This window comes from Chlorocebus sabaeus, chromosome 20 (assembly GCF_047675955.1).
Source record: "Chlorocebus sabaeus isolate Y175 chromosome 20, mChlSab1.0.hap1, whole genome shotgun sequence".
Classification (NCBI taxonomy): Eukaryota; Metazoa; Chordata; class Mammalia; order Primates; family Cercopithecidae; genus Chlorocebus; species Chlorocebus sabaeus.
The window spans coordinates 46,502,344-46,515,200 of record NC_132923.1 but is presented as its reverse complement, the minus strand read 5'-3'; positions in this window follow the sequence as shown (position 1 = coordinate 46,515,200).

The following is a 12,857-nucleotide window of genomic DNA, read 5'->3' as shown; positions in this document are numbered from 1 at the left end:
ATTGCTGAGAACATACTAGGCACCCCATGAATCCTTGCAGTTTCATGTTTATCCCTGACTATTCAATTATCATTCTGATCATGCTTCTTTAATCACTTGTCTACATTAACATTTACTAAGGCAATCATTTGGAAACAAGTTCCTGGGAAGCTTCACCCAGTGAAGGGTTTTACACAGTTTCTTTTCATACATACTCAGAACAGAAAACAATCACAATGAAAACAATAGAACCAGAAAGAAACATGGAAATTATCTACAGACACTCAGCAATAAAATAACCTCCCATCCAGGGAGGCTTGATAGTGTAGTTATCTCTGCTCAACTTCCAGGCAGGGTCCCCAGAGGTCTCAAGGGATACAAATATGTAAGACTATTGACTAGAAAGGAAGAGAATAATTTGGGGACAATTGCTACAACATGGAAGTCAGCGAGTAGACTTTAACTCTCACTTTTATAAGTAGTTCTGTAACAACATTTCACTCTCTCACTCCTCAAAGTCAGGGCTCCAGCTTATTCTCCTTTTTTACATTTTCTGTGTGTCTTCCAATGAAATGATCTGACCCATGTAGTTTGGGTTCCTGAGGAAAGATCCTTCCGCAAAGGCCTACTATGTAGCGACAGAAAATGAAACTCTCATGTGTCTATTCCCTAGAACATGAAAACCACCACTTCATTGCTAATCTTGTCACTTGGAAAGTGTTAATTGGTATTAGTTGAAGGCAGATCATCTTGGCCTTGGTTAATATTGTGTTTCATTCTTTTTTTTGCAACAGAGAAAGCACTACTATAATTGAAAGGCAGCTCCACAGATTCCCAGGTAAGGATAAGAGAAGCATTGCTAATTTGCTCATTGTCACATCTGCTTTGTTCTTCATTATACCAAAGAGGAAAGTCAAAGCTCTCAGATATCCTACAGGGAGAAAGGGGTGTGCCTGGTTCCAGTTGTTGCCTAGGAACCCAGGCAATCCCAGAGGGCAAAGGATAGCCCTCTCCTTACCCAAAACCTTCATGCTAAAATGTAGTAATTCCCTCCTTGCAATAAGAAACTGTTATTCCAAACTTATTTATTCATTCACTCATAAAAATATTATTGAAGACCCCATAATATTCTTAGGTACCAGAGATATATCTCAATAATGTCTCTAGGCACCAGAGATACAGCCATGAAAAGAGAGACAAGGTTTCTTTCTTCAGATAACTTGCAAATGGTGAGGGAGACAGATATATAATGTAATTTCAGCAATTAATAAGGGCTACGAAGAAATGCAAAACAGGGCAAGGTGATAATGATGGCAGCAGGAGTACCATTTTATTTATTTTTAAGTTTTATTTTATTTTTAGTGGACACATAATAATTGGACATATTTATGGAATACAGTGTGATGTTTGAATACATTTATACATAGTGTAATGATCAAATCAGGGTAATTAGCATATCCAGCACCTCAAACACTTATCATTTCTTTGTGATAAGATCATTCAAAATCCTCTCTTCTAGCTATTTTGAAATATACAATACAGGAATTAGACCCCCTCCCCTCCACCATGAATTAGAGGTCTACCTCCCCCAGAAATGCATCCCTCAAGAACCTAGGATACTGTCAATCCATTTCAGTCACTCTTTTTCCTTGTAATGTGTCTTATGTAGTGTTTGTGAGCTTTTTGTTTTCTTTTTCTGCATTAATAATAGCTAATAATAAATGCATAGAGCAATATTTTTAAAGGAGTGCTATTTTAGATAGAGTGGTCATGGCGGCATCTGGAAGGGATGACATTTGAGCAGAGACCTGAATGAAGTAAGGGAGCAAAATGATGCAAAGTTATGGTGGCAGGGCTTTCACAATGAAGTGAGCAAGTAAAGCAGGGTACTCCTGCATATGTTTGAAAAACAGTGAGGCCAGAGCAATGTCACCTTTACACCAGGCAAAAGGGGCTCTTACCTTTGCCTCTGCTTTAAAAAGCCTTGTAGGTCACAAACACACACACACACACACACACACAAATGGCAGACACATGGGTGTCTATCACACAGAAGTTGGCGATTTGCTCTGGTTACATCATAACCTGCAGTTTTAAACAGCTGCCCTCATGACTCACTCTGTCCAGGTTCCAGGGAATTGTCTACATCTCTTGACTTACGTGCCTAAAACAAAAGGCAACTGTGTCTGAATGCCAAGGTTTGTGGTTTGTTGTACTGACACACAACTTTGGAATGCAGTGAAGGTTTGAGACATGAAAGCGCTTTAGCTTTTTTTTAAAAAAAAGACAAATTAATTGACTTGTCAAATCCTTTTTCTAAGAAAGCATGAATACAATTGATTTTTGCATAATGAAAATTGTTTCTCAGATTGTTGATGTTCTTGCTTCTCTTCCTATTCCATTTCCCAGCTCTAGCAGTGTTCACAAATTAGGGTGGTATTGGCAACAGTTACATATGGAAGCTGTGGAATATTTTACAATACTAAACAGTACATACTTATCTCAAGTTTGTATGTATGCAGGTCTGGATGTGATAGGTATGAAGTACAATACTGAGACAACTAGATAAACACTAAGCTCTAGAATTGTGCATATTTTACATTATAAAAATATTTAATTGAGTTTTCTTTTTATAACTTTTAGGTTCAGGGGTACTTGTGCAGGTTTGTTATATAGGTAAACTAAATGTCACAGAGGTTTGGTGTATAGATTATTTTGTCACCCAGGTAATAACTATAGTACCCAATAGATATTTTTTCTGATTCTCTCTCTCCTCCCACCCTCCACCCTCGAGTAGGCTCCAGTGTCTGTTGTTCCCTTCATAGTGTCCATGTATTCTCACTGTTTAGATCCCACTTAAAAGTGAGAACATGTGCTATTTGGTTTTCTGTCCCTGGGTTGGTTTTCTTAGGACAATGGCCTCTAACTCCATCCATGTTGCTCCAAAGGACATGATCTCATTCCTTTGAATGGCTGCATAGTATTCCATGGTATACATGTACCACATTTTCTTTAGTTTACCACAGATGGGCATTTGGGTTAATTCCATGTCTTCGCTATTGTGCATAGTGCTGCAATGAACATACAAGTGCATGTATTTTTACAGTAGAGCGATTTGTATTCTTTTGGGTGTATACCCAATAATAGGGTTGCTGGGTAGAATGATAATTCTGTTTTAAGTTCTTTAAGAAATCACCACAGTGCTTTCTGCAATGGCTGAATTAATTTACACAACCACCAGTAGTGTAGAAATGTTGTCTTTTCTCCACTGTCTCACCAGCATCTGTCATTTTTGAATTTTCAAAAGATTAAATAATATTTCAGCTTTCTTTACTAATTTTATTTAAAAATTTGATAGTCAATTATAATTTGCATTTGCCTTTTAATTGTAATAAACAATATTGACTATTTAAGAAAAAACTAACCCTTGAAATATAGAAAAGTACTTCAATCCTTTAATTTTATTAAACATCTAGATATTTGCAATCATCATTAAATTCAGTCGTTTGACATTCTGCAGACCTTCGGTTACATAAAAACCATAAATCATAGCTTCACATATGCTTTTTCTGTTTTTGTCATTAGAAAGGTACATTTTCCTGAGTAGGAGAATAGAACATATTTAACAGTTTATTAGCTTAATTTATAATTTTTAATATTTAGATACATGATTTTCCACTTTTACCTCTTGTCTGGGTCCCATAGATGTTATAGATGTCTGGGTCAATGAACCTGGAGACTTGTCTAGTTCATGTAGGGTCCTGTAGACTATGATAAGGAATTTGGATTTGATTTGAAGTTTGATGGTAGTCATTGGATTGTTCCGAGCTGGATATCGGCCAACTAGAAGCCCATTTCTATTTTGCAGGATCAATGCAACTTTAATTAAATGGAAACCAAAAGATCAGATCAAGGATTTCTCCACCTCTCATCACTCCTAACTAGAAAACTCTAGAACTGTCATAGGGTTTCCAACACCATTTCAGACCACAAAGTCTCATTTAGTGAGTGGTCTGACTCACCCAACACATGAGGGACAGCTGAAGTAAAAAAGAGATTTCCCTTAAGTAAGACATAATTTCCCCTTGGGTAGCCTTGACTTTCTGCATGCAAACAATGGATAAAACAGATTGATTTTCCAGGATGACCATATGCCATATTCAGACAGTATATTCTCTGCAGTCAGACTGTCTGCTTTGAATGTTGGCTTCTCCACTCTCTAGAGCCATATGCCCTTGGAACAATTTTCTTGACCTTTCTCTCTCCCTGTGGGGGTTGGGTGTTAATGATAATATCTGCCTTATAAGACTGTGGTGAAGATTAAATAAAATAAACTATACAAAATTTAGAACAGGACCTTGTGTATTTTAGGCACTTAAAAATATTTTTATATATCATTATTCTCATTTTCTTGGCTATCAATGAAAAAATGAGAGAAGCCAGCTTTCAATTCTGTGAGTTTGGTTTTTTTTAATTGAGCAAATCATAAAGAAGCAAGCTTTCCAGAACTGGCACAATTCGGCAGGGGACTGGATAATTATCTTCGTTGAGAATTGTAGACATAATTTCAACCTAAGAGAGAAATTGAATTTCATGAGCTTTTTCTAACGTCAAGGTTCTATGCTTCTTACCATTAATTCAGTTTCCTGTGAGTGCCACGGCCTTGCAGAGTTTATAATCACATTGGAGAAATTAGGATGACTCACACAAAGCAGGAGAAAGGAGACATGATGAAACAATAAAGGAGAAAGTAGACACGATGAAGGGCACTGAGGATGAACGGATAGTGGAGGGTTCAGGTAGGAAGCAGGAGGGAAGATTTCCTGGATCAGGTGGGATTTTTTTTTCAACTCACAGCAGAGATACACTGGTTGGGTAGAGAGAGAGGAGAATGATCCAAGAATGCTTACGTCGAGATCCCCAACTTGTCCCACTAAGACAGAGCTTCAAGTGCCTCCCTCACTACTGCTCATGCCCCACTCAGAACTGCTCTGTCCTCCAGCTCTCATGGGAACAGAGGAGTGGGCTCAGAGGAACCTCTGTGAACACTAGACAGACAGCAGAGGTGGGATGAATTGCCCTTCTCCATACCTCTATACTGGGGTTTGAACTGTTTCTCATTGCCCATATCCCCGTGAGCTGGTCCAGTTCCATTATTGACACTGAAGCATAGAAACTTACTACTAAGACTGTGGCCAAGGACTAGCAGCTTTGGCTTATTAGAAATGGAGCACCTGCAGCCTAAGACCTACTGAATTTAAATCTGCATTTAATAAGAGCCCCAGGTGAGTTTTATGTGCCTTAAAGTGTGCGAAGTACTTTTAAAACAGTGGTTCTCAAATCTGGGAGAGCTGGGTGAGATTCCACCTGGAGGAGCTGGATACCCAGGTCTCTCCCCATATGGGTTGAACCAGAATTTCTGAGATGGGGTCTTGGTATCTATATTTTTTAAATGTGTAATTTTAAAAACTGGGAGTAAATGTGTTCAATCAGGCTTGGAAACCATTACTTTAGGGGAAAATACAGGTATAGTCTAGACTCCAGAAGCTCATAAAATTACCAGTTAGCATCGGATTGTACCAATTGTGAAGAAAAATGCTAAGCCCCAAACAAAGACCTAGTTCCCCTATTGCCCTGGACAAGGCTCTTGATAGGACTCAGCAAGTTATTTTTCTCATCTGTAAAATGGGGATATGAAAGTACTCACTTTGTGGAATTGTTAAACACACTCTCTCTCTCTCTCTCTCTCTCTCTCTCTCTGAAACACAGCTCTTTAATTCTTGCTAATGTTGAAAAACTGGACAGAGTCGACTTCTACCTGGAATGATCTTCTCCCAGACACCCACATGACCACATGACTCTCCACAGTACTCCTTCAGCTCTCTTCCCAAACATCATCTCATCCAAGTCAGGCTTTCCATGTCTACTCAACACAAGAAAGCAAAATGTGCCACCAGCATCATCATTGTTCTTTATCCTTTACTCTGCTTCTTATTCTTCTTTATAGTGTTTATCCTTCCCTGACACTTTAGATATTTATTTGCTAATTGTCTGTCTCCTCAACTAAATGTCTTTCTCTTCACTGTGACAACCCTATTGCTAGAATGGTGCCAAACATACAGTAGGCATTGATAAATATTTACTGGGTACTTGAATTCATACATACAATTTGATACTGATGTTCCTTGACTTCTCAAGTATTCCCAATGAAAAGGCAGTAGGTCTCTTCAATAGCTTGCTTCTGTATCGCCTTCTGTGTGAAAGCTTCCCAACAAACTCTTCTTGCCCTAGAGAGAATCAATGCTCCCCTCCTTTGAGCTTCCTTGTGCTTCATATATTCTTTCCTCCAATTACTCACTATCAGGATATCTTCCTCCACTTCTCTATAGACTACGAGCTCCTCAACAGCAAGCACCATTTCTAGTTCATCTTGGGGCCACCCATTCTTGTGTTTATTGAATGAAAAATGAGTGAATTTTCCCATTACAAAAGATGAATCCATACTCATATTCAACAAGAGTCTTTCTTATTTCAGAATTGTAGCTTGGGGGAAAAGGGGGGGGGGAGTTTTTTTTAAAAAAAGAACAGATATTCTTAAACAGCTATTGGCTTCCATTCCTGAATTCAGTCTCCTATATCTGATCCCTCCATCAAGATCAAAATGAAAGCCCATTGCTTGAATCATTGAATCATGAAGAGTTATGCCAATAAGCTTAGAGTAAGGCAGGGGAGACTGGATGCTGCCAAGAGAATGTCAAGTCCAGATTTAAAGAGAAGCCAGTGGATGGTTCCTAAAGCAATATTGCAGCATCTCAGTCTCCAGTATAAGGGGCCTATTGCATCAATCTTTCAGCATACCTACTGTTCAATCTGTTAGGAGAAGCATGCAAAGCACATTTATTTCCAAGTGCCCAAGCTACTGTACTAAATAATATAGAAAAAAAGGTGAAAGGAGATAGAGAATTCAATTGCTCTTTGCCTGCAAAGCTCTTTAGCACTTGCAGGCAAGGCTCTCTGCAAGGACCCCATCTTATCAGGTACTCTTCCAGGCTCAGGAAGGCTGTTTTCTATAGGGGCACCAGGATTTGGCAAGATGGTACAGTGTACCCTCATCTTCAAACATTCATGAATGTCAATTCAAGCATTATCTGTCGACTGTTGGAAGGACTGATGAAAACCTGCTTATGCCATTATAAAATTTGACTTCACTAAATCTTTTTGTTTAAAAAATACTATTATCTTTCCTATCTTTTTAAAAGTTTGCTTTTAGTATATTGAAAAATTCCTTCACATTCTCACTAACAGGTTTATATTTAAATGGATTGCCTATTTCTCACCTAAGATAAAAACCGGTGTCCTTGATTTTTTTCATGTGGTCAATATTTACCGAGTGCCTAGATGTTGGACACCACTGTGGGCACCAAGTGGGACTTCTAAATGGGGAAGCTGGGGGAGACCTTCAAATGCAGGGAAAGAAAGATATGCCAATACAGCTGTAATAGGGAATTTAATACTGATAAAAAATAAAGAAAGAAATGCACACTGGTAATCGATTGCAAAACTGCACCCAATTTCTGTGCTTCTGTTATTTATATACTTGCCACACGGAAACATTTTCTATCTGGTCATCACAAAACATGTCCCATGTGCAAGCACAAAACAAGCCAGTCCCAAGTCTGGGTAGAGCAATATAGCCTTTGCCCCGATTGCTTGAGAATGATCTGATGTACATTCAGTTGCTGTTCCCTGTTTAATTAATTTTGATGGGCTATTGATGTATCACAACTGTTTGTCCTAATAATGAACTGCAAAATTAGAATGACTGCAACTCACTTAGACAGCTGCCACAAAAAATAAGTATTTGAAAGTGCTCTTGGTCAAGGCAATGGGGTAGAAATGGCTGTAGTTCAGCAGCAAATTCACATGATTATGTCACATGAGTTTTATTGTTTCTTTTCAAGCATAGTTAACACACCAGCAGTGATGACTGCAAGAACTGTTACTAGCTGTAGAGTTGAGACTGCTACTTCATATCAGTATAGCAAGGATAAACATGTAGCCAGAAGTGTGCTAATGTGGAGTCAATATAGCAACAGGCATTGAACAATTTAGGTCAGTTCCTTGCAATGTTTAATTAGATGAATATATCTGTTTGCAATTAATAGCAGATGTGACAAGCTAATGTGTCCATGTACAGACAAATTAACCTCTGCCCATCAGCTGCTAGGATCTGTGAGAAAGCTGCCATGTTTTGCTTCTATCCATCCAAGTCTAAATAAAATTGCAGAAGAATTATAAACATGAATATTAATAGAAAATACACTGCTCATGAAGCACTGTCCATAGGAAACTATTTTTCAGACAGGCTGTCAGATTTTAACAGTCACAGCAAGAATTAACATTTGTTAATTCTTTACTTCGTAAAAATAATTGTAATAGACTTTATTTTTTAGAGCAGTTTTAGGTTTACTGCAAAATTGAGCAGAAGGTAGAAAAACTTCACACAGATCCCCTGTTCCCACACATACATTGCCTTTTCCATCAACATCCCCCACCAGAGTGGTACCTTTACTATAATTGGTGAACCTATATTGATACATCATTATTGCAGAAAGTCCACCATTTACATTAGAGTTCATTCTTGGTGTTGCAGTTCTATGGGTTTGGACAAATGTAAAATGACATGTATTCACCATTATAGTATCATACAGAGTAGTTTCACTGTCCTAAAGTCCCCTGCGCTCCTCCTATTCTTCCCTCCTTCCCCCAGCCAATCCCTGGCAACCACTTATCTTTTTTATTGTCTTCATACTTTTGCCTTTTACAGAATGTCATGTAGTTGCAATAATATGATATATAGCCTTTTCCCAGACTGGTTTCTTTTACTTAGTAATATGCATTTAAGTTTTTTCCATGTCTTTTCATGACTTGCTGGTTCACTTCTTAGCACTGAGTAATATTGCATTGTTGGATGTGCCACAGTTTATTTATCCATTCACCTACTAAAGGACATCTGGGCCATTTCCAAGTGTTGACAATGATAAACAAAGCTTCTATAAACATCTGTGTGCAGGTTTTTGTGCAGATGTGAGTTTCCAACTCCTTTGGGTAAATGCCAAAGAGTGTGACTATTAGACAGTTTGGTAAGAATAGGTTTAGCTTTGTAAGAAACCACCAAACTGGCTTTTGAAGTGGCTGTAACACTTTGCATTCCCACCAGCACTGAATGAGTTTCTCTTGCTCCACATCCTCACCAACATTTGGTGTTGTCAGTGTTCTGGATTTTGACAATTTTAACAGATGTGTAGTAGTGTGCAATTGTTGTTTTCGTTTGCATTTCCCTGATGACATATGATGTGGAGCAACTTTTCATATGCTCATGTGCCACCTGTATATATTCTTTGGTGAGCTGCTGGTTAAGATTTTTGGCCCATTTTTTAATCAGGTTGTTTTCTTGCTGTTGGGTCTCTTTACATTTTATAAAATATGATCACATACATTGCACTTTTAGTTACTTGGTAATAAAAATAGTTTTGTAAATTTTCAACTATTATAAAAGAGGCCTATCTGCTCCTAACACAGTTAGAGCTTAAGTCACAGAAATTGGTACTATCTCCTCAAAATAGAGATTTCTGGAATGTACCTGGAAGCAATGCCCATTTCTCTGCTTCAACTAATTGCTATTATCCAATTCCACAGGGAGAATTTAGGGAACAAGACAAATTTTCACAGGGCAGGATTTTTGAAAGACAGATATTAGGAATGTCTTAATCCATTTTCTGTTGCTATAATAGAATACCACAGACTGGGTAATTTATAAAGAAAGGAAATTCATTTGGCCCATGATTCTGCAGGCTGGAAAGTCCAAGAGTATGGCACCTGCATCCAGAGAGAACACAGAGGAAGGCATTGTTACTGCCTGACCAGGTTCTTGCTTGCTGCCCAGACAGAGCTGAACACTGAGACAGGAAGTATTGCAATGAAGAAATAGTTTAACTATTGCAAGGCAACTAAGCAAGGAGGATAGGAGATATTTCTCAAAACCACCTGCCAGAAACTTCAGAGGCTAGAGATTTTAAAGATGATTTGGCAGGCAGAAAGGTAGGGGATGGGTAGTGCTGATTGGTCTGAGATGAAATCATAGGGGTGTTGAAGCTGTCTTCATGTGCCGAATTGGTTCCTGGGAAAGAAGGTGAGTCACAAGAACCAGCCAAGTCTGTTCCTTGGTTAACATCATGGGAAACCAGTCCAGTTGGTGTCAGTTGGTTTACTTGTGGGCAAAGTCTAAAAAATATCTCAAAGACCAGTCTTCAGTTTTACAATAGTGTTTGAAACTGCCAGTTACTATGGAAAGCAAGCTGGGAAACAATAGTGGGTTATTGTGTAACTATGCCTAGAGCTTAGCAGAAAAGTTTGCAGAAGGTGAGATCCCTGGTAGTCAAAGCTGACTGGCACTCCCTTGACCAGTCCAACTTCTGGAAGCCATCGAGGGGGTCTTCATGATCTAAGGTCATTGTTCTTTAAAAGAAAATACAAGTTCATCAATCTTGTAGACAGCCTGCCTAGGGGCTAAGATAGAAGACAATAAATTATTAGTGACTACCATTTGTTGAAATGACTATGCATGCAAGCAATCATGCATGGAGGAGGAAAAAGAGAGAAAGGAAGATATCTTACCAAAAATTTAAGCCCCATGACAATTTTAATCTTGTGGCTTTTTTAATTTGTGAAGGTGGTTTCAGCATCACACATTGAGTGTATATGGGTAAGAGAAAGCTTGTTTTTATAACAAAGCCACTCCCACAGTAACTAACCCACTCCAGGGATAACAGCATTAATCAATTCATGAGGGCAGAACCCTCATAACCCAATTGCCTCCCAAAGGCACTGCCTCTCAACACCACCCCAATGGCAACCAAGTTTCCAACATTTGAACTTTTGGAGGACATTCTCAAACCTTAGCACTGGGTGTTGGCTTTATTTGGTTGGGAAGAATGTTAGGGGTAGGATTTGACTTCCTGTCACTGCTATTCCTTCAAGCCTCCTTTCAGAAGAGTCATGGGCTGCCCAGAACCCATGGGGGCAATCTCCAACTCTTCGTAGAGCTGTAGCCTTTTGGGGGAAGCAAAGAATTAGTCCTTTATTCTTTGTCTCTGGGCTGGTAGTTGTCAAGCAGCTCAAAATGGTTGCCGGGTTTGCAAATGATCATCTCAGGGGCATTTGGGCTGGGGTCATAGGGGCTCTTAAAGATATGACATCAAGAAATTAAACTTTCCTCCTACCTTGTGAGCTGAAGCCAGCTCCCACCGTCCTTTCAACATCTCTCATGATCCTAGTTTGCTTTCTGCCAGGGAAATTCAGGGACCCTTGAATTCAGTAGGAAATGGGTGGCATGGAAAATGTTCGGTTACATTTCCACAGAATCCAGTGACACATTCTCACTCTATTGTACAGTGTTTATGTGGATGAGTCTTGAAAGTCAATCATGTAGAAGTAATACTAGGAAAACTATTTTGGCATTGGAAACCCCCACAATGAAAACTCCCGCTAAGAAAAGAAGCCCAGCTTGAGACTCAAAGACTTCACAGGGACACAGAAAATGAGTGAATGCAAAAAGGATAAAGCCTCTGGGATTATTTAGTCTCAAGAAGAGAAAGAAATGGTTCACTTAATGTCTCTTTAAACATAGGAAAGATTATTATTCAGAAGCTGTATCCAGATGTATGAACATTTCTCTACTAAGGATAGAACAGGAAACAATGGGCTTTAGCTAGAGAAGAAAAGGATATATATGTATAGGAGGGGGCTTCCTGACACTTGTGGTTATAAAGCATTATAATGGGATACTAGAGAGGCTGTCAAATGCACTTCCCCACAGAATTTTAAGAACATGACAGACACCTCTCTGTAAAAATGGTTTAGATAAAACCTCCCTGGAGGTTGGAGGAAGGAGCAGATGACTTCTCAGGGGCCTTTTCAGCCCTATGTGTTTATCATTTTAAAACTGGACTACAATACTTTTTCAGATAGGCCCTATCTAGTAAACTAGAAGCTATATCATTTCTTCTTCCCATCCTCCTACACTCTGTGCAATCTCATTTTCTCTGTTTCTACCTTGCTTTGGTGATGCCTACTTGACACTTGCTCTTTGAACATTGTGCTCACACTGTTGGGGCACCCTATGAGGTGTACAGACACTATTAAAGATGAATGGGACATTTGCAGAGACAAAGAATTCTCATGCATGTACAAGGACACTGGAGATTTCTGCACTTGGAGACACAATCTCCTATAAAGCAAGCCTTACTTTAACAACATTTGTGCATTGATGTAAATCTCAGTTCAAGATTTTGAAATATTTTACTTGCATGGTGGTGGGGGGAACCTCATATTATATTACATATGGTTTGATTTTCCTCAGACATGGCATTCCTTTGAAGTCACATATCCCATTTATGTCTAGTGTCATCTTGAGTGCTTTCTGCTAGAGGAGACCAAGGTGGCTGTCATCGGCTTTGTCCTCTATAACACAAGGCAAACCTGAGAGCATGTGAATGATGCTTCACAATGTGAAGGGCTCTTCTGAAACCCTGCACTTCTCCAGTTCCAGATGGTTGCCTGCCTTCTATAAATCAGAATTTAACAAATGCATGTTGGCATTCCAGGACATACCCTAACAAGAGAAGGTTGAAAATTAAGAGTCTGAGATTTACAGGGCCAAGAAATTAGCTTAGGTCACCTGAGAATTACCCAGTTAAAGTCTTTTGAGAAATAATTCAATATCTAAACTGACTGCCAGCAGGAGAAACTGTTATCTTAAATAGAAGCAACAAAACCATGAGCTTTAAATTTAAATAAAACCACCTACATGCAAGATG